The following is a 21,974-nucleotide window of genomic DNA, read 5'->3' as shown; positions in this document are numbered from 1 at the left end:
TGTTACCCCCTCAATCTCCCCCTCAGATGATGTTACCCCCTCAATCTCCCCCTCAGATGATGTTACCCCCTCAATCTCCCCCTCAGGTGATGTTACCCCCTCAATCTCCACCTCTGATGATGTTACCCTTTTGCACCACTGATCATACCTGTTAACCTGCAGACATTGACAATGGATACAAAGGCCCTTGAAAAGTTGGTGCATACAGCCTAAAACAGGACATCCAATTAGCATAAAATGTCAATACAAAATAGCACATAACTCCTTCTGCTTCCAGTAGGAATATGCAACACTTCTCAGAAATATGTTTAAAAACAGAAACAATAAAAATGATGGAAAATATAAGCATGTTATCAAAGAGCCAAAGTAAAATCAATGGACTTTAATGAACTGCAAAATTCTACCACACAAGGTCATTTATTTTTGCTTCTGAAAAAAGATGTAATATGTTTGTCCTCTTTCTTTAAATTATTGGTGCCACTGGTATAGTGGTCAAGTAGTGTTGTTTTCTGTGTGTGAGACAGCTTCAAAACTCACATGTGATGAAGGGATTTGGAAAATTGTGTGAAGGAGAAAATCAAGCCTGAAAATAGGGACATGCCTCCAAAAAGAAGTACATCATGTGCAGGTGTAGATCCGGCCTAGAAGACAGGTATAGTTCTCCAAAATAGAGACAGTTGAGAAGTTTGCTCCTGATTCTTGCCATAAGGCACTCATCCCTAGGGGAACAAATGAGTCACTAAAGATTTGGGGTGGAGAACAGGTGCTCAGGGAGTAGGGTCAGACAAAGTATTAAGCACAGTGATACATGTCTAATTATCCTTTTGTGAGACAACTTGTTTTCAGAAGATACAATTCCAATAAAAGATGTCATCCCACCATACCATATGCTTTCTTTTTCCTTGTTTGGAAGCACAGTGTAGATATAAGGAGTAAATTGCCTTAATGAACTAAAATATATTAGGTTCCAACATGGGAAGAAATGCACAAACATTTATTTATTTGATTTTGTTAGGGGCATTCAGCTCACTGAGTTACTGGATCTAGACCTTTCAACCTCCTATCACAAGAAATGTATAAAAAGCTAAAACAGGGGACAAAGTCTCAAAAATAGGGATCGAGTTTAAATATTGCTCTTATAAACTTAGAAAGTTGTTAAAATAGTAGGTTTTGTGTTAGCATGCATTTTCACACCTGTACTCGCACCTTAAACCAGGGAATGCAACAGATAATGACATAGGACTTATCTTCTCACACCTGCACCCGCACCTTAAACCAGGGAAGGCAACAGATAATGACATAGGACTTATCTTCTCACACCTGCACCCGCACCTTAAACCAGGGAATGCAACAGATAATGACATAGGACTTATCTTCTCACACCTGCACCCGCATCTTAAACCAGGGAACGCAACAGATAATGACATAGGACTTATCTTCTCACACCTGCACCTGCACCTTAAACCAGGGAATGCAACAGATAATGACATAGGACTTATCTTCTCACACCTACATAGGACTTATCTTTTCACACCTGCATAGGACTTATCTTCTCACACCTTCATACGATTTATCTTCTCACACCTACACTTGCACCTTAAAACAGGGAATGCAACAGATAATGACATAGGACTTATCTTCTCACACCTGCACTCGCACCTTAAACCAGGGAATGCAACAGATAATGACATAGGACTTATCTTCTCACACCTACATAGGACTTATCTTCTCACACCTACATAGGACTTATCTTCTCACACCTGCAGTCACACCTTAAACCAGGGAATGCAACAGACCATCTGCTTTTTTCATGCACATTAACTTTCTGAACATTAATATCACAGACCATCTGTTGTGGAGATGACTGTATCCGGCATCATTAAATATAAATAAACTAAGACTCCACTGTTTGGTACAGCTCCAGAATTAACATCTTATCCACCATGCCAGGGCAGTATTTTACTCACAGCAGTTTTGATTTTCAAATGCTCATTAATTTAGTTTGGCTCTCATTTGTGATTTATAACATATTAATTTATTGTATTTGAAAACTTATAAACAGCTAAAGTCATCCTTTAATGTTTCACACCTTTTATTTCTTGAAGTCACCACTGTTAAAAGAGGCATTTTTTTCGAAGTCTATGTATAGCATGTCAATACAGTAACAGACCTCTCATGCAATAGCAGTCATTTGCAAAACCTGAAAAAAAGAATTAATTTATAATTTTTTTGGCCTACACAGAATGCCACTGTATTATCTAAAAAGGTTTACATGCCTTCCTAGTTCCTACACAGAACAGGTGCTAGCAGGTCACAGCACTAAAAAAACATTTAAATTGATTTGTTCTTCCAAAGTATTTGTCCCTCAGCTTGCCCACACATTTTACAATCACATGTTTCAGGTTTCTCAGTAAGACACTTTTCACAGTCTTCCTATACACTGTTTATTTTTGGGGACCTGTACACTGTTTATTTTTGGAGACCTGCAAACTGTTTATTTTTGGGGACCTGCACACTGCTTATTTTGGGGGAACTGTACATTGTTTATTTTTGGGGACCTGTACACTGTTTAATTTTGGGGACCTGTACACTGTTTATTTTTGGGGACCTGTACACTGTTTATTTTGGGGGACCTGTACACTGCTTATTTTGGGGGAACTGTACATTGTTTATTTTGGGGACCTGTACACTGTTTAATTTTGGGGGACCTGTACACTGTTTATTTTTGGGGACCTGTATACTGTTTATTTTTGGGGACCTGTACACTGTTTATTTTGGGGGACCTGTACACTGTTTAATTTTGGGTAGTATGACAAGTACTTACAGTAAAGGTACTTCACCACAGCTATGCTAACTTTTAAGTTTTTGAACTTTGGGAGTTAGGAATATTTTCATTCCCTTGAGGTGATGCAACCTTGGGGTTAGTATATTTAAAGTCATGATTGTGAGTGACAGGGATAGGCTTTTAACCCTTTGTAAATACTTGTTTTTTGTCAGGTTTGATCTTGACATGGTGTTGTTTGTATAATAATATTAATGAGCGTGATGCTCTTGTGCTCAGTGCGCAAGTCCATCTCAAAGGATGAGCAGTAAAGCTGAGGCATCCCTGCATCTGAACCTATTCCTTGTGATAATCCTGCAACATATAAAAAAGACTATCTTATGTTTCTGTATTACTGCATCTGCCTGCGCCAGATTCTGCTTTTTCTGCTCGTCATGACTAATTATTACCTCTAACTAGAAAATCTGAGACTACTTCAGATACTGCTCAGCCTGTATAGGCAAACTCAGAATACACCCTGGTACCAGAGTGGACTCTTACACAAAAGTAAAGTACCTTTACTGTAAGTACTTGTCACAACAGAAAATTCAAAAGCTGACCATCTGATACTTTTACTTCCCAACTTACTAATTTAACAGCTCTATGAGATCTCTGTAGTTACTTGTCAAAAGAGCCGGGGTATCAATGACAACAGTAACGACCCTGTTAAAATTATCAAATTTTTTATTTCTATTATTATTATTGTTATAGCTGTTACTAAGCTGGAGAACAGTATGAAAGTAGTAATGTCTGAAGTGCCATTATTAAGCTATAAAAAGAACAGGTCAATTACATCCAGGTTCAGCACTGAGGTAGTGCGAGACCCGACCTTAACAACACTTAGAAGGGTGCTTAACAATTATTAAGTATCCTCTATGTGCTGTTAACCTCGAGTCTAGCACTAAATTGGACAGTATTGGCCAGGTAATAGTAGCAGCAGGACATGAAACGGCTTTGATTCATCTCCCTTTTCTGCTTGCTGTTTACTAATACACTACCGCTATTTTAAGAAAAACTGCTTTCTTACACGGGGAATACATGAGGACGTCAAACACTTCCACGATGTTTTACCTTTCAAAGCCGGAGCAACACATCACATTTTTTTTTAATCTTACTTTTGACTAATTTGTAGAACATGAGGCAGATAAATCTCCATGCACTACAAAGAATTATGCTCAGATCTCCGATCATAACTTATCATTACGTGTTCTCGACATAAGGATGCCAAGATTCACCGTTCAAGCTTTGCTCTTGAGGAGCAAGTTTTTTGGCATCTATGTCTCAAATACACAATATATAAATTTCATTCAGTGACTAAATCATACTCTTCTGTATTTACTGCATCTCCCGCAAGGTGCCTAATATGCTGCCTATTTTATTCATCTCAAATAAAGGCCTTTTCTTCAACCAGTTGGTGTTTAAAATGATCAGAAAGGCAGTGCAGTCACATAGTCACAAAAGGTAAATAAGAAGTATTATTATTTAAAAAAATGACAGCTACAATTACCTAATTCATATTTCTATGGTGTAAGTGACAAAATGCCCAAATGTGAGAATTATCCTTATTCTACAGACTTCTCTCACAGATTATCTTGTGTAAACAATATTCTGTGATTCAGATTACCTGGACCTGATCTAAAGAAACACTATTCTTTCTTGAAAGGTCGACTCAAAAGGTATTTTTATTACTCCAGCAAAAGGTGTCACATGAGCATACTAATTTTTCTTCTGATAATTATATTTAATAAGATTGCAACAGCTGAACACATTTTTTTGTATGGATATATATAGGTTAAGCCACACAAAATGCTAAGTACAAAACAATGCATAGCAGGCTATATACAGTTATTTTGTAAAGTAAAGGAAAACATTGTTAACTGTCCACTTTTTTTTGTTTTGGAAATACATATGACAGTTTAGTTTACATTATTTTAGTTGCCAGGTTACCACGCCCTGAAGCCTGAATGAAGTGCTAATCCACTAAAATGTACAGCTATAAAAACACTTTTAATTTTGAGCTTTCCAGCATTACTTGCCTTAAGTGTGTCGTATTTGAGTAGTTTTAATATACATGGACCTAGATAGAAATAAATATTTTGACACTCCACTAATGGAAGCAAAGTTTAAATAATTACTTCATGCATTTTGGAATGCCACGGCAGCAGCACCACCTGCTGCATTCCTGCTGTTTTGCCTCCATTTCATCATGTATAGGGCTATGGAATATTACTGAAAGAGCTTTAGAACCACATAATGATAACAATGTCTTTACTGTTTGTCTCAATACTACCTGCAAAATAATGTTTAAATGTTCAGTTTTTATTGTTGTTCATTGTCTTTTATGAAGAGACCCGCGGTGGTGGTGCCGCGGTAGTGTTGTCGCCTCATAGTAAGACGCTGTCCAGTTTGATTCTCAGCTAGAGCGTCTTCTGAGTGGAGACATGCGTGAATGGCCCTACCTTCGTTGAAGGTTGTGCGTCAGGCCTGGCAAGCCGGTACGTAAAAATCAAATGCCAATCATTAGCGGACTGGAGTTCCGCTGTGGCGACCCCTAACCGGAAAAAGCCAAAAAACACAAACAAACACTGTATTTTATGTAGAGCTTTTCTCCCTGGGCCTCTGCTGAAAATGGGACTTGTGCCCAGTTGGACTTTCCTGGCAAACAAAACACAATAGATAAATTAATAAATAAATAAAATATCATGACAATGAAATGTGTTATTAGAGGAAAGCTCTTGTTTTTTTTTTTTTTTTTTTTCTATTTCAGTTCTTTTGAAATCTTTACTACAAAACACTTAGAAAACCATCACATGACAGCTTCGGAATATGTCTTTTAAGTTGGGTGGGATGGGGAGAAGACTTGCAGATGTATTAATTATCACCTGCCCTTTCTATGCAGTCTTCAATTTCTATCAATTTTTCTGCCTCGATATTCAAAATGTCCATTTGCATTATTCTTGTATTTAATTTTCAGCAGACTGTTTATCCAAGTTTCTGCTGCTCCTCCTGTGTTATACCCTCTGACCCTTCAGTTTGTCTTCTAGATGGACATGACCCTTTTAAGTAATTATAGTCTTAATGGATAAGGATAAGCCAATGAGCTAACAGAATGAGCTAATGAGCATTTCCTGAAGTCCTAGGTTTGAATCTTTCAGTCTCCATTTGTCTATTGTATGCCTCTGTGCAAGTCATTTTACAACACAGTGTAGTATTTACCCCTGAAGAGAGGCAGATGGACCTAATAGATGTATTTAGTTAACAGATGAGTAAAATTAAAGAGAAACTAGAATTGGAGTGAAAAGCAAAGGCCAGTGCAGCAAAGATAGGAGATATTCCAGTCTGTATTTATGTTTTTACTCACATGCTTTATTTAAAACAATGAGTAACAAGCACACAGACCAACCAGTCAGTAAAAACTACAAGAAAAATCTAGCCAAGCTAGATTTTCCAGTGTGAGATTCTTTAAAACCTGTTGTATTAGACATAACATGGGATATATGCAAATGACCCCTTAAGAACATCAAGTGTGTTCAGCTATATGGCAGTTCTAAATTCCCATGATTTTTCCCTTTTTAAGTCTGTTATGGACAAATTCAGACCAATAAAGCCAAACCCCAATAGCTGTTGACATGCATGTTTCAACCTTTTTATGGCCAGATCAGCACAGCATAGGTGGACTGTTTGGCTAACCTTTTAAAATACAGGGTTGTCATACCTAGCTGATGTCCATAACCATTGGGATGTCTGCAAAATATCCCAACTAACAATCTAAAGCAATAGGTAACAAGTTCACATAGACAAATCAATCAGTAAAAACTATAAGAAAAATCTAGCCAGGTGTTTCAGCTATATGGCAGTTCTGCTGTGCTGATGAGGCCATAATAAGGCTGAAACATGCATGTCCACAGCTAGTGGGGTTTTGGCTTTATTGGCCTGAATTCATCCATAACAGACTTTAAAAAGGAAAAAAATCATTGACATTCAGAACTGCCATATAGTTGAAACTCCTGATATCCTTAATGGGTCATTTGCATATGTTCCATGTTACCTCTAATACAAGAGGTTTTAATGAATCACACAGTTGAAAATCTAGCTTGGCTATATTTTTCTTGTAGTTTTTCAATTTGTTTTATTTGTAAAACTAAGGGTAGAGCTGCATCTGTGCACATGCCATAGTTTCTTTTTCAGTGCTCTGACTGGTGCATCATAAAACCTCCAATGACTGGTTAATGACTAAAAATGTAGCTCCACTCCTTGCTACCCAAGGGACCTCATTGGCCAGTGGTGTGCTGCCCATTTCTTTTTCCTACCATTTCACATGAGGTCAGTGCAAAGCTCTCAGCTGTCCCTGATTTTTGATGATATCTCTAAATTTGCCTCAAAATGTTGGTCTGTGGATCAAAAATGTATATTTTTGGGGTCTACTTCATTTGCCCGACACCCATTTGCCCGAGACCAAATGACCGAAATTTCATTTGACCGACAAGTATCATTGGCAAGAAAATGGGATATGCCCCCTTCCCCACTGCAGTGCGACCCTGGAGTTAGAATATATAGTTAGGGGGGGTGTTACTAAGCAATATTAAAGCAAAACTAAACATTATAATATGAAATTAAGTGCCCCCCACACCCCCCAACTTAACAACAAATTAAATTTCGGTCAAATGGGGTCGAGCAAATGGGTGTCGGGCAAATGACAGTTCGGGCAAATGAAGTAGACCCATATTTTTGACATAATAGTTAATATTAATTATTAAACAACTCCAGAAGTTATAGTTAGAATGCTTTTACTCTTCATAAAAGTACAGATAAATACAGAGCATCTTATTCTAACAGATTTCTTTGTGAACTGCAGCTGTAGCCGACTTTACACTTCTTAAGACTGAGATGGTATCCTTTAAGCCCACTGGACCAGTGGAAACCACATCCCACAATGCTGAATCCTTCACAAATGCTTTCTACAGACATCTCCAAGAATGCATGGATCATACAATCCCAAATAAATCCAAGACCCTCTCCACCAAGGGCAGGCGTCCTGTCTGGTGGACCCCAGCCATAAACAAATTGTATAACAAAAGAAGGAAGCTACTGCACGACAGAGCAAAATCCCATAAAGAGAAGGCATCTCTGATCAGCACTAGTAGAAAGCTACGTTCTCTCATAAAAACATCCAAGGCCAACTTTGAGAGAAAAATCGCTATGGACACTAAAGATAACCACAAGGCCTTCTTCTGCTATGTTAGAAACCTGGGTGGAAACCCTCAGATATGCTCAGAGTTAGTTCACAATGACAAAAAATACACTGAACCCACAGATATTGCCAACATTCTGGCAGACAGGTTCAGTGCAAATTTCTCCCCTCCCTCACCTCCAAAAGAAGAAATACTTATCCCAGCTGAATGTAACCTCCCTGTTATCTCAGATGTCCAGGTGAGAACCACCCTCAGCAAAGCTAAAAACACAGCATCAATGGGACCTGACGGTATCCCGGGTTGCGTGCTACATGAACTCCAAGAGGAGCTAAACCCGCACACAAAAATGCTATTTAACTTTAGCCTTACTACAGGATATGTACCTGAACACTGGCGTACAGCAACAGTGGTCCAACTCCACAAAGGAGGCACCTCTACAGACCCTGGTAACTACCAATCCATAAGCTTAACCAGCCTGGTCTGCAAAGCTATGGAAAGAATCATTATGGAACTCATAAACAGAGACATTGGGGACCTACAGACACTTGATCCCACCCAGTTCGGCTTTGTAAAGGGCAGATCCTGCCTTTTGAACCTGGTTGACTTTTTTGAAACAGTCACTAGAGCCATTGACGAGGGCAATGCAGACCATACAGCCTACCTGGACTTGGCTAAAGCCTTCGACACAATACCCCACTCAGGCATCATAGACAAGCTCAACAGTTTAAATGTAAATCCATATGTCACAAGATGGGTTGCAAACTGGCTAAAGGATAGAACCCATAAAGTCAAAATAGCTGGAGCCATATCAGACTCAAAGTCAGTCACAAGTGGTGTCCCACAGGGCTCTGTCCTGGGACCCCTCTTGTTCGGCATTTATTTCTCAGATGTGAAAGCAAACATGGGAGGGTTGTGGCTGACAAAGTTCGCAGATGACTGCAAACTAGGTGCCATAGTCGATACACCAGCTGACACATACATCCTACAGAAAGACCTCACTGAAATGGACAACTGGTGCCGGAGTCATGGCCTTAAACTAAATGCCAAAAAATGTATAGTCATCCCCTTTGGGAAAAACAAAGTACCCACAAATTATCACATAGACAGTAACCCACTGAGTACGGAAAAAGTAATCAGAGACCTGGGGACCCAAGTCGATAGTGACCTCTCATTTGACACCCACGTTGCCAAAGTGGTTAGAAAGACTTTCTACCTTGCCCACCTTATCATGAAGGGATTCACATCCAGATCAAATGAGGTCATTGTACCCCTATACTCCTCCCTATCAGGCCCATGATTGAGTACAATGCCCCATTTGGTATGTAACTCACCCAGCAATTGCAACAGCTGGAGAGACCCCAAAAGTACCTCACCAAGAGGATCAAGCATCTCCAACATATGTCATATGCTGCCAGACTAAAGAAACTCCAGCTCTATTCAGTAGCATACCACCTACTCAGAGGTGATCTGTGCCTGACGTACAAGGCCATGTCCAATCAGGAATTGATGGACATGCTCCACCTCAAAAAATCCAAATCCATCAGAACCACGAGAGCTAAAGATTTAAACCTCAGCACAAATATGAATAGGACATGCTGGAGGGACAGATTCATAACTCAGAGGCTTCCCATACTCTGGAACAGAATCTCAGTTCATGTTAGGCAGAGCCCCTCACTGACTCTCTTCAAGAGAAATCTTGACGAGTGGATGGGAGATCGTAGGTTTACCCTGGGGGTCATCTCTGTGTCACTACTAGACAGAGGCACAGTAAACTAATTCTATTATGTAAGGGGGCCTTCACTGTGTCACTACTAGACAGAGGCACAGTATTCTAAATCTATTCTGTACACTTTTGTACCATTACATGGGGTGGCGAAAGCCACATCACTATGGCTAGGCTTATAAATGCCCCAGGGCAGATAGCCTAGTACTAAACTATGAAACTATGAAACTATAAATAAAGAGTCCCACTAATAAACATGAACCATTGTCGATCATTGTTATGCTTTGTCCATGAGTTTTGAGTGAAGATGTTGAGAGATATGAGGGTGGATTCCAGCCAGAGCTTAGGTTTTCAACAAGTTAGTTAGCAGCTAACAACAGCTATTCAGATACAAGATTTTACAGTACAAGGAAAGTAAACAATGTGACCTAGCAGGCAGATCACCCATTTTCCAAAAAAAAAAATAAAGAAAAACATAACTGATAATTTCAACAATTGTGATTACATAACTTGTGCCTGAACAAGTCATTCTGCCTTCTTGAATGTCTGCTTCCTGTTACTCTTATTAACATAAGTCCCACTTAAAATAAAACAGAACATCAAATCAGAATCATATTGCTCTGTCAAAAGATCTTTTAGTGAATGTCAAAGCCATGAAAAGATCTCACTGAAAACACTTGCAATGATTCTTTAAATAGTTTCTATGCAGGGTGCCAATGCCACCCCCACTTCCAAGGGGGGGACAGTCATACAGCCCCATACATGCATATATATATATATATATATATATATATATATATATATATATATATATATATATATATATATATATATATATATATATATATATATATATATATATATATATATATATATACACACACACACAGACAAAAGTGCTGATTCCAGAGTCATGAATAAAGAGCAAAATTCACCTGCATTGACAGCGGCCTTTAGAGAATTTACTTTGGAGCACTAGAGCTTTTAGAAAGGGAACTTGAACAACTAACAGGGTCCTTAATGAACCTGTGGTTGTTGTTTGTCTTTTCCTGGTTAGGGGTCGCCACAGCGGAACTCCGGTCCGCTAATGATTGGCAGTAGATTTTCACGAACACCGAGGTGCCAGCTCTACGTTCAACCTTTAACGAAGGCACGCCCATTTACGCATGTTTTTCGAACGCCCACCCAACCATGGGGAGGACATGCAGAGTCCACACAGAAGGCACTCCCCGCACTCCAGCCGAGAATCGAACGGGAGAACCTCTTGCTGTGAGGCAACAATGCTATCGCTGCACCACCGCGAATTGTGGTACTGTGAGTAAATAAACATATGAAAGGAAGAAAGAAATGGAATAAGGGAAGCAAATAGGAAAAAAATAATTCAGTGCCCAGCATCCATTTGGAACAGCCATAATAAACCAAGCACAAGTCAACCAAAGTGCAACTATCAGACATAAGTATAGCTAGGTTTCCTGTGTGATGGGAGTTATGCCCTGTACTCCCCAATGAGGGACATGACTTCTGAAGCCCATTGCAAGTTACTTAACTATAATCTCCTTCAGGATGCATAATTGGAAACCGGTCAAATCTTATTAATAATACCAGGCTGTCTGTCAGCTGAGTTGTCTTCAGATGGTCATTATCAGAGGCCAATTACTTCCATCAGAAGATTATTTGCAAGGGTGGAGTGAGTTCCCTCTGCCTAAGTGATGTGCTTCAGAGGCCCAGTACTGAAGAAAGCTGTAGGTTATTAGGAGCAAAAGTGCAGAATTCATCCAAGAAGCGAGACCAGACTTGTTATGACTTGAGCAATTTAATGGGGAAGTATCAGTACAGCAGTGTGGTCACAGTAGCACTGTACTACTGCAACAGGAAAAAAGATTTTGCAAGATAAGGCCAGTGAAGATAACAGCCGTATAACTCCTGACCAGGCCAAATAACTGAATTTCTTTTCTGCTTGTTTAGCAATGCATTCCCTTATTTTTAATTTTTTTGGTGCTCCCTTTTAATGAATCGATCCATTCATGAACTGTCATGAGTGCCTGATTACATCAAGGGATTACATCAAGGGGATCCAGCATGTTGCTGGCATGCATGAATGTAGCTATATTTGGAAACTAAGATCAGGCAGTGGGACATCCCCAATCATTTAAGGGTAACAGAACTGTAGCAAAATAAAACAGGAACAAGAGCTGTAAAATACTGTCTGCTGTTTATGTGGTTAAACATACAACACGTACGGTTTCCACCTTTTCTGTAGGACATTTTTTATGGAAACAAACAATTTTGAAGAATAGAACCTACCCAGAACCAATGTAAAAGACTGGATTTCACTTTGGTGCCAAAATAAAACATCATTTGTATAGAATTTGAGTTGTTTTGGTTGCTTCGTATAATAATAAAATGGTTCAGATGCAAAATAATTGTTTTATGCAATTACTAGAAACATGAAATATTTTGTCCTGAAACATAAAACATTTTCATGTTTTTATTCCATAAAACACAACTGCCCAAAGAGGGACATGTGACAACCCTAAAAATGTGTATCCACAAAAATCTTTCTTAAACTAAATTGTATCTCATAGACAATGAAAGGCACAGTAGTGACCATCTGAGTGATTTTTCACCATTAAAAATAGTAGCAATATATATTTTTTAGAAAAAACAGCATTGCATTCATAATTACCTTAATCTTACATATTTTTTAATCTTAGTCACATAGTATCATGAAAGTATTTCAGAATGATTCACAACTGTCTATTTGCCAATAATGCTTTCTTATATAGCATACACAAAGACGTGAATCTTGCACATCAATTTTTGTATTCAGACATTTTTTATTTTATTGATTTTCTTATAATTTCCATGTGCGTTTACTGATCAATGACTTTTTCCCACTGCAGAAAGAAACAAATAGATGTAAGCCCTATAGCAATGGTAGCATTTTTTCCCCTTTACTTCTCAGTTTTATAACCAGTTTAAACAAGAAATTCTCATTTTTTAATCTGTTTAAGACATCAGAACATTACTTTGAATTTGAACAGCATAGGATGTTCTGCACTATCTTCTTGTACTACAGATTGACCCAAACAGAATCATGTATTCCTATACCCAATCAAGCTTTGTTTATTCACAAGAAAGTTCTGCAAACTTAAAAAAGAACTCTTGTAGAAGTCATAAAAAGTCTTACATATTACATGGTATTCACACAGCAGACCGCTTTCTCAAATTATACGATTTATTTTCTTATTTAGGAGAAAAATGTCAATAATCATTTAAAAAGTGACTGAGAAACTAAAAAAACATCATTCACACATTGCTGTGTTTATTTATATAGGGTAATTGTAAATTACCATGAAGTAAGAAAAATGAAAACACAGCACCCTCTATACAAACACAATATGCCAAATTTAAGAGGCAAACAAGCCACAGTTACAATAGTATGGAGGGTAAAATTATGCTGAAATAATAGTTGCCAGCTTTCTTCTGCTTAACACCTTTTCCTAAGTGTCTGCTACTGCAGATGGGGTATTGTAAGCAAAGGAGCAAAGCGTATGCAGCTCATGTACACACAATCTTGTATTGTGTGGTCTGTCAGTCCTACGAAGGCAGTTCTTGTCCTACATCTGAACTGTAGGTTTGGTAAGTCTTCATTCATTAGAAACCATCCTCTAATGACAGAGCAAGTGCAATGCCTTAACTCCGACACAACTTGAAGTCTCAGAACTATTAACATCAGATGAATTTACCTATAGTATGCCCATCTCGTAACTGCAACAGTTTAAAAACAGCATGTGTCTACAGGTATTGTAGATTTCTGAACATTCCATTTGTTGCATGACATATGAAGCCAGGAGGCTCATATCTAATTGTTTTTAAAGAAAGCTACATACAGCCTACATTGTGGGAAAAAAAATCTTCATCTGATCCCACAGATATTTTTCTCTCTGTAATGAGAATTTCATCTGCTGCTGCAGCAGCAAACAAGTAACCCGCAGCATGAACATTAACTTATACAAATCGTAGCAGCACACATTTAAAAAAACTTCATAAAAATGGATGGTATTTACCTCATCTCCACAGATCTAAAACTACAGTTGCCTTCCGATCCTTGGGACCATGGTACTCACAAGATATTTTCCTGCCTGTGGTAAAAAAACAGATCCATTTGTAACCTAAGAATATATATTTCCTGTAAGATGCCGGGGCTTATGAATTCTCATACACAACACCATGTAACAAAACATGACGAGCTTGGCTGCTGTCCCCTTGATTTTGACACTGCATTTATGTAATTGCCTTTTCAGAGAAGCAGTCATGTCACACAGACAACAAAGATGCCTCTTAGGGACCGTCTAAAAATTCATCTACTTAGCATGAAGTAACAAAAAGCTTCATAAACATCAGCACTTTCATTTTCATCCTATCTAAATGCTTTGCTATATCATGTTGCATTACTGGCTTATGTTTAAACAACTATATGCAGATAATAGTTGTAAAAATGAACACATTGCCTTGCAATCTTAACCATGGTTTGTTATCTGGGGAATTTAAACTAGGACTGCTACCTTTGTTTTTTTAGTATTTCTTTCAGTTTGGTAACTCTACGCTTAGCATTGCATGAATCCATGACACTTTACTAAGTAACACTGACTTACGTTAAATTGATCTGTGTTAGGCAATATTACTGCAGATTGTGACACTGCACCAAATTCTAATTCTTAGAAAAAATTAAGTCAATGAATGATTTTTTTTCTATTTTCAAACTCTACCTTTTATATAATCTGCTCTCTATACAATCTTTTCTCTGTACATCTTTTTTTCTGTATAGGTACAACAAATTCTAACATGAATAACAAATGTGAAGAACCAACAATTTAATTAATGCTATGTGTAAGCTTTGTCATTTGTACAATTTGATCTGCCTTCCTACCCAGGTCATGGATGAAAAGATTCCTCACATCAGCGCACATACCAGGTTGACAAATACAAATAAATAAATACTTATATGTCAATTAAATGATAATGCAGATAGATGTTTTATTTGAAAACTAGTTGCATGGAAGGGCAAGTGGGTATAATATACGCAAAACATGCTATGCACTCCAGCAGAGAGGTGCATGATATAAAAATGCAATAGCACAGGAGAGATGAAATTTGAGGTATGAGGCATTGCTAAGTGCAAACTACCAACATGGGTATATGATTAATCAAATGGGTATAATTAAAAAAAGATACAGTAGAGAGTCAGAAATAGCAAGGATTGCACTATGACAGTATAATAATGGCATTAATTTCCATTTTGAGGGTAGTATTGTGATATGCAAACAATCATACAGGTGTTCAATGATTCAATTATAAAACCTTTTGTATCATGGTGCATTATAGAATGCAACTTTTTAGTGCCGTAGAAACATCCAACGATAACAAGAAAAATTTTTTGCTACTTCAGAATTCCTCTAACTCAACAAAATGCTTCTTGTATATAGCAAGTATATTGCAAGCATCGATTCATGTAAAATACACAGAAAAGAAATGCATTTTAAATTAGTTATTTTAGCTTTGTGTTTGCAGTTACAATGATAAGTGGAAAATTGGCATCTCTAGAAGTTTGTGATCGCCCTTACTTCTTAGCAAAGTATCTGCTCTACGTTTTCTATTAAACTCTGTTTTCTTTACATGATGGTATGCTGACGGTCAGTAGAAAATACTGAGAAAAAATGAAGAACAAAGTCTGAATTTCCAGAAGCAAGTTCTTTAACTTCAAAGAGCCCTCAGATCCCTCCAAAAGGATACAATAGTTGCAATTTATTGAGCTAGTTACATACGATAAAAAAAAAAAAAAAAAAAAAAAAAATCACACTTCCAGTTTAGTGTGAGTACAGAATTGCATTATCGCAAGATTGCAAATGGAAATATGTCTAGTAAAAATGTAGGAGGCAAATCCATCACTCTTCATGTGGGAGTTAATGATGGGGTTTCAGTCACCACACCCCCTGACTATTAATTTAACAAACTCCAAAGTAACCTGTTAGCTGAGGGGGATTAAATATTTACTTAACTGACAAGATATATTTACTTTTTTGCCAGGTGTGGAATGGCAAAAGACTATGTTTGACTAACTTTGGTCAACATTCACTCAGACTGGTGACTTTAACGGCATGTATCACATCTTACCTATGCTCAAGAGAAGGAAAATGTAATATTTAGATAGTTTAAAATGTAGTTCTTCTGGCATATTGTTAACATATTAATGGCATTTATTTATTTATTGAGCTATTGGACCACTCAGCTAGTACATTTATCTGTCATTTCACAAGTTATTTTTTGAAATGATATGGGGAAAAAGGGGTTGTAGTTGGACGGATCAGAAAAGCAAATAATTAGATAAGATAAGATAAGATAACAGAGGTATATAATATATATGCAACGTACACCTAGGTATATAACATATATGCAACGTACACCTAGGTATATAACATATATGCAATGTACAACTAGGTATATAACATATATGCAACGCACACCTAGGTATATAACATATATGCAACGTACACCTAGGTATATAACATATATGCAACGTACACCTAGGTATATAACATATATGCAACGTACACCTAGGTATATAACATATATGCAACATACACCTAATATATGTTTCTCCAAAAATGGCTGCAAATAGAAAAAAAACTACATGTGTGCAATCCCAGATTAAAGGGGGACAAATGGAGCATTTGCCTTTGGAACTATGTAATAGGCAGTCCACAACTGCAGCTACCTACCGCTGAGTCAGTATCGATAATCACTGAAGCAGCCACAATCTTGTGGCAGCTTACACAGTAGCCTGAGTAATGAATTGTAGCATGGAGCTATTGTTTAGCAAAAGGCATTTGGAAAAGAGTTACAAAGAGGTTTTATGTATATTTAACAGCACCATAGTGAGCCTGAAAGCAGCAGTAATAGTGAACACTATTTCTGTGGCCCATCTATTCTGTCTGATACCACTTTAAAGCTCTCAAAAACTCTCTTGCCTCACTCTCAATTAATCCTGGTACTGAATTCGTAGTATGCATTGGCATGCTTAAGCACATCAAGGGGAATATTCAAAAACACATAAAACATTGCTCAAGCATGTGTCATACTGCTTTGTTCATTATGAGGGAGTGATTCAAACACCAATACAGTACTGCACTTTTAAGTTACATTTTCAAGTAGTGCTACAGCAGTTTTGATGAATATTAGCACATACAGTGTAGCAATCCAAATGCACAGCTAATGCGAATTTGTCACTTGATCTGCCTCAGAACTTAATCAGAATAATACAGTATAGTCATTCTGAGACATGGTTTATTGCTCAGTTTGTGCTGTGAAGTGATTAGGATGTACTCTGTCTATAGCAGAAGTTAGACTGTTAGTGCCATGGCAAGTAAGTACTGCAAAGCTGTGCATGTGGGCTTATGCATGTGTATGTGCATGTGTGTGCATGCATGTATGCAAATAAGGGAATGTTTAACGGTATTTAGATGTGTGTGTGTGTGTGTGTGTGTGTGTGTGTGTGTGTGTGTGTGTGTGTGTGTGTGTGTGTGTGTGCATACCTGTATGTATTTATGTCACAGTGTCCGGGTGAGTGTGCAAGTGTGTTAAATTGTATGTGTGTGTTTGTATGTGTTTGTCTTTGTAGGTGCCTGGGCATAGGTGGGTAATGCTTAGTGCAGATGTTCCAGCTCCGACAGGAGTTTGATTTAGAAACAAGCAAGTGAATTCATAAAGAGCTTAATGTGACTCTTATCATTTCTTTGAATCGCTTGTTCTTGCTGCAGCAAAACTGCCAGCCAGCGGTAATTTCTCTCGATACCCTCAGAATGTGACAAAATTACTTTGGCTAAATAAAAAATGTAAAAAGCGGCTTTTCTTTATAAGGTGAGAATATTTGTTATACTTACGTTTCCTTCTTGATTCTTATCTGTGGCTTGTTGCAATCCGAAGCCTGCCAGCGGGTTGGATGGTTTATCTCGTTTACACACTGTAGCTGTGAACGTCACATCTCCACCAGCCAACTCACATTCACAGATGCCCAAGCATTTTAGTAAAGACTGTTGAAAACATAAGTAAAACAAGTATAAATATCTTGTGACCAGTTAAGTAAATCCTATTAAAATTTTGCAAACGGCAACGTGTCCGGCAAACAGCTCTTCTTAAAATGTCAGACGTCAGAGCATTCAAAGTGTTTACATCAGTACTGTAGTACATTCCACTGTAGAAATATCCAGAATAATACATATTCACAAATGACTTTTATATTAATGACATTTTCTCATACATCACCTAGGGTTTCACCTGATGTCATGCTATACATTGGAAGTCAGTTGATTTTCAAAATATTAATATAGAGATCACATCTGGTTCCTGAGCTGATGTCCTTTGACTCCAAGTCGAGGATGAAAAAATAAATCAAACTAAGGAGAATAGGTCTTCTATTTTACAACCATTAGAGTTTACAACAAACATGAAGTGTAGAAGCAAGTGCTTTGCTTCAGTCCTGACTGTAAAAACAGAACTCTGGTGCAGAAATTAATGCACTACCGATTAATTGGCATCTGCCAGTCTCATCCCCAACACCTCTCCCCAGGGGATGCTGATGGCTTCTCCCACCCAAGATATGCTTCTGACAGAGCTGGGACAATTGAATATCTTCATTACTGTTAACAAACAACTAGCAATATTTCCAGCGTAGTGCATTATACATGGATAGTGGCAATTAACTTTTTTTATCCTCCAGCAGTACATGTTACACTATTCCCCTTCAATAACATGTAACTCCCTCAATTATTAAAATATAAATTCATAAGTAAGTAAAAGCCTAGCTGTCTTTGTGGACTATTTCAAGCATAGTCATTGACTCAGAGGTAAGAATTAAACTTTGCACCTCATGGTTCTGAGGTAAACACTTTAACCATTTTACCAACTTCCAACCCCTTCTTAATATAAATATGAAATATCTGATAATTACCACAGAGGGTTAATGTGCAAAGTTGTTAGCTGCTTCCAGTGGCCCAGGGTTTGATTCCCTTAGTCTTCATGTGACTGCTGTACGATCTTGAGTAAATCAGTTAACCTGACAGCGGTTTGTGGCAAATGAGAAATTGGGCTGGGCTCCTCAATGATCTTTTGAACTGCATAGCTAGTAACTTCTTGATAGCTAGTAACTTGATATGAACCTGTTAGGAATAACAAGTTACAAGCAGTGGATAATAGCAGTGAACTTCAGATTAACAATCTTTGTATTATTTTGTTTCTCACAACTTCCACTCTCATCTGCTGTCTATTATTAATTCAGAAGTCACTTAGTTAAGAAATTTAGGTCTAACAAATTATCAAGATGCAATACAGAACTGGTTTGAGTGTTTACAATACATTTACAAAATGCTCTATGTATGAATGGGATAATAGTTTAGTAGAATATTTGTATTACTTGTTGAAAGCACAAGAACTAGACAGATGGGATGTCAGGTGAGCTGGCATGGCTAAGCCTTGATTAGCTGTCAGAACATAGATATGAAGAATTTTCAGCTTTGTTTGATCCAGGGTCAGTTTTAGGTTGACTGGCACCCTAGGCAAACAGGCCCCACAGTGCCACACAAACACCTGGTGCCTCCCTATACAAGCCTATCTTCACCATCCATATTGCTTTTTTCTTCCATTATTCTCACAGCATGCTTTACTTTTCAGATTCTTCTTGCATTTATTCATTCATTTAAGACATTTTAACTAGGTAAGACTGCTATCTAATAACTATGTAGGAAATAACTGCATTAAATTGGGGTCTGGGGCTGCAAGATGCCATGGATGTTTCTAGATGCTTTTCTGGGGTGCATTTTACATTTTTTTAAAAAAGCTTTACATCCAGTGATGACTTGAATAAAAATCATGATTACGGGAAAATAATCAGTCTTGCTCTTTGTTTCTCCCCAAATCCTTTCAACACACCCTAACTGTCCAAGACAACATTGTAATAAGTGTGGTGGAATTAACTAAATTAAGCTGAGGGTCGTGGGGCCTCAAGGCCACCAGAAGCCATGGGGATTCATATTTTTTTTCAAGGAAGAAATGAGTTGTATCCAAGGCTTAATGTTCATAGATTCATAGGTTCATAGGTGTTTACTAGGCTAACAACCCCAAGGGCCTTTTTAAGCCTAGCCATGCATCTCAAATCTCTGGCAAGTTCTGATACCCTTGATAAGTGTACGCATGGGCCTGGGAGATGAACCATTTGCAGGTTATCTGTTTGCATTAGAGACATAGGTGCCAAACCAGGGTTGAATTTCCTGTTTCCCATCCAATTGCCCAAGTTGCACTTCAAAGTTAACCAAACAGCAATATACAATAAACATTGAAGACAAATGCTTATGATAAAAAATAAATCATATTTGGAAATAGTACATGCCTCCCTACACCACCTTAAAAAAGTTAGTCACTTGCTGTGTATCCCAACCGGTGTTAAATTTGGATGAAAATTAAGGAAAAAATGTCCACAATCATATTTCAAGTCACTGTTGTTATATTTATATAGATCATGCCTCCTCACCCCTACATGCAAAAGACAGCAACCTTCTGTGTACCCTTCTGATATTAACTTGAACAAAACTGAAAAAAACAAAACAAATAGAACATATTTGCTGTCAGACATATGTAAAGAGAATGCTTCTTTTCCCACCCCCAAAGACATCCACCTGTGTATGTATCTGATCTTCGATTGTAAGGAAAATAAAAAATAAATATTTACAATAATGTTTCAAACTTACTTTTAGACAGTACACTGCTCCTGTACAAGCTTACTGACCCTATGTGTACCTCCTTCTAATGTTTGTGAGGAAAATTAAAGAAATAATGATTACACAGTCCTGAACGAGCACAGCACAACACAGAAACCTCCTACGTTTGGGAGGAAAGTTAAAGAAAAGATGACATCATCCCTGCTTCTCGCACAAGCTACAGTTGGTTTCTATGTACACCTTTGAGCATTGCTGGTTTTAGACTAGGTGGGGTTCAAGACAGAGGCCACTAAGAAGCCTTGGTGTATGGTGGGGGACCTCCGGCAGGCCAGAAGCTCTGAAAGTCATAGTATTATATGATGCATTTTATCGCTTTGAGTAATGACTCTAAACCGAGAAAGTAACAAGAGGATCGTTTACTTTCATCCAGACAATCCCACCAAGCAGTTCGAGCCGCGTCTATACATAATTCAAGCATTGGATTACGATAAAACAGGATGCAAATGTAACGCATTTCATATCTGGCGCAAAATCAAAAAGTTGCTAAACATTAAAATATTCCAGGTTTCATCACATAAATCACACTTCTGCAAAGCTAGAACGATTTGCAACTAACATCTGACAGATAGCAATTTATCTCCACAGGCAGACCCAATAATTATACCCACTCTGTCTGAGCATATCAAATGTCAGGTTAAGTAGTTAATCTTACTTCTTACAAATGGGCACTAGTCCTGCAAAGCCAGATAGTAGCGACTGATTAAAACAGGAGACCCAAATCACTTCTATCCAGCCAGCTCCAGTCCGCTCTCAACCTCTTATTCCCAGAATCAGGAACAAATCCAAAAATATTCACTGACGTTAAAAATATATATATATTAGTACTATTAACATGAAGAAGTGACAGAATAAGAGAAGGAGAAATAATTTGCATTTTCTTAAGCAAAAGAAGTCTATACATTTAATTATTGTCCTTATTTATTGTATAATCCACCACCTTTTTCTCTAAAAAATACAAGTTTAACTAGGTGATTAAGAGGGACAAAGCAAAATTTTGAGCCAAAATCAGGGACATTTGAGAGGCATGTTCAACCCCATGTTGCAGTTATAGCCATGAGGTCTGATGGCAAGTTTCACCTTTGCTAGCCCAATCCATGCAGACAAGGTGCCAAACATTACAATATTCCAAATTACACAATACAAATCAGAAAGCCATAAATATTGCCATAAAATATCTCATTGATCAATGGCAGAAACAGAAAAAATAATACTTAACTCACTGCTTTTGTCTTGCATCATTCCTCTTAGCTGTGCAAAAAGTAGCTGAATGCCCCTTCCGACTCCCTGAAGATGCAGCCAGCCAGTAAAGTGAGATTATAGAGTACTTGAAAATAAAATGTTTGGATAACATAAGTAATATAATCACATTTTCTGCAGCAATGCTATGAATGGGACATGGTATTATA

At 37.7% G+C, this 21,974-nt stretch overlaps 1 protein-coding gene across 2 annotated transcripts in view; it reads right to left on the bottom strand.

The window, feature by feature from the left end:
• The window catches only part of PIK3CD (phosphatidylinositol-4,5-bisphosphate 3-kinase catalytic subunit delta), a 912,023-nt gene extending 897,956 nt beyond the window's left edge, over positions 1-14,067 (bottom strand). For both annotated transcript variants that reach the window (XM_044063126.1, XR_006363658.1), the window contains exon 1: positions 13,807-14,067. The gene's annotated coding sequence lies outside the window, so the exon portion shown is untranslated. The remainder of the gene's footprint in view (positions 1-13,806) is intronic.
• Between the last annotated feature and the right edge of the window lie 7,907 nt (positions 14,068-21,974).

Source organism: Protopterus annectens, chromosome 2.part1 (assembly GCF_019279795.1).
Source record: "Protopterus annectens isolate FY-2018-M chromosome 2.part1, PAN1.0, whole genome shotgun sequence".
NCBI lineage: Eukaryota > Metazoa > Chordata > Ceratodontiformes > Protopteridae > Protopterus > Protopterus annectens.
This window is presented reverse-complemented; position numbering and strand designations above follow the sequence as displayed.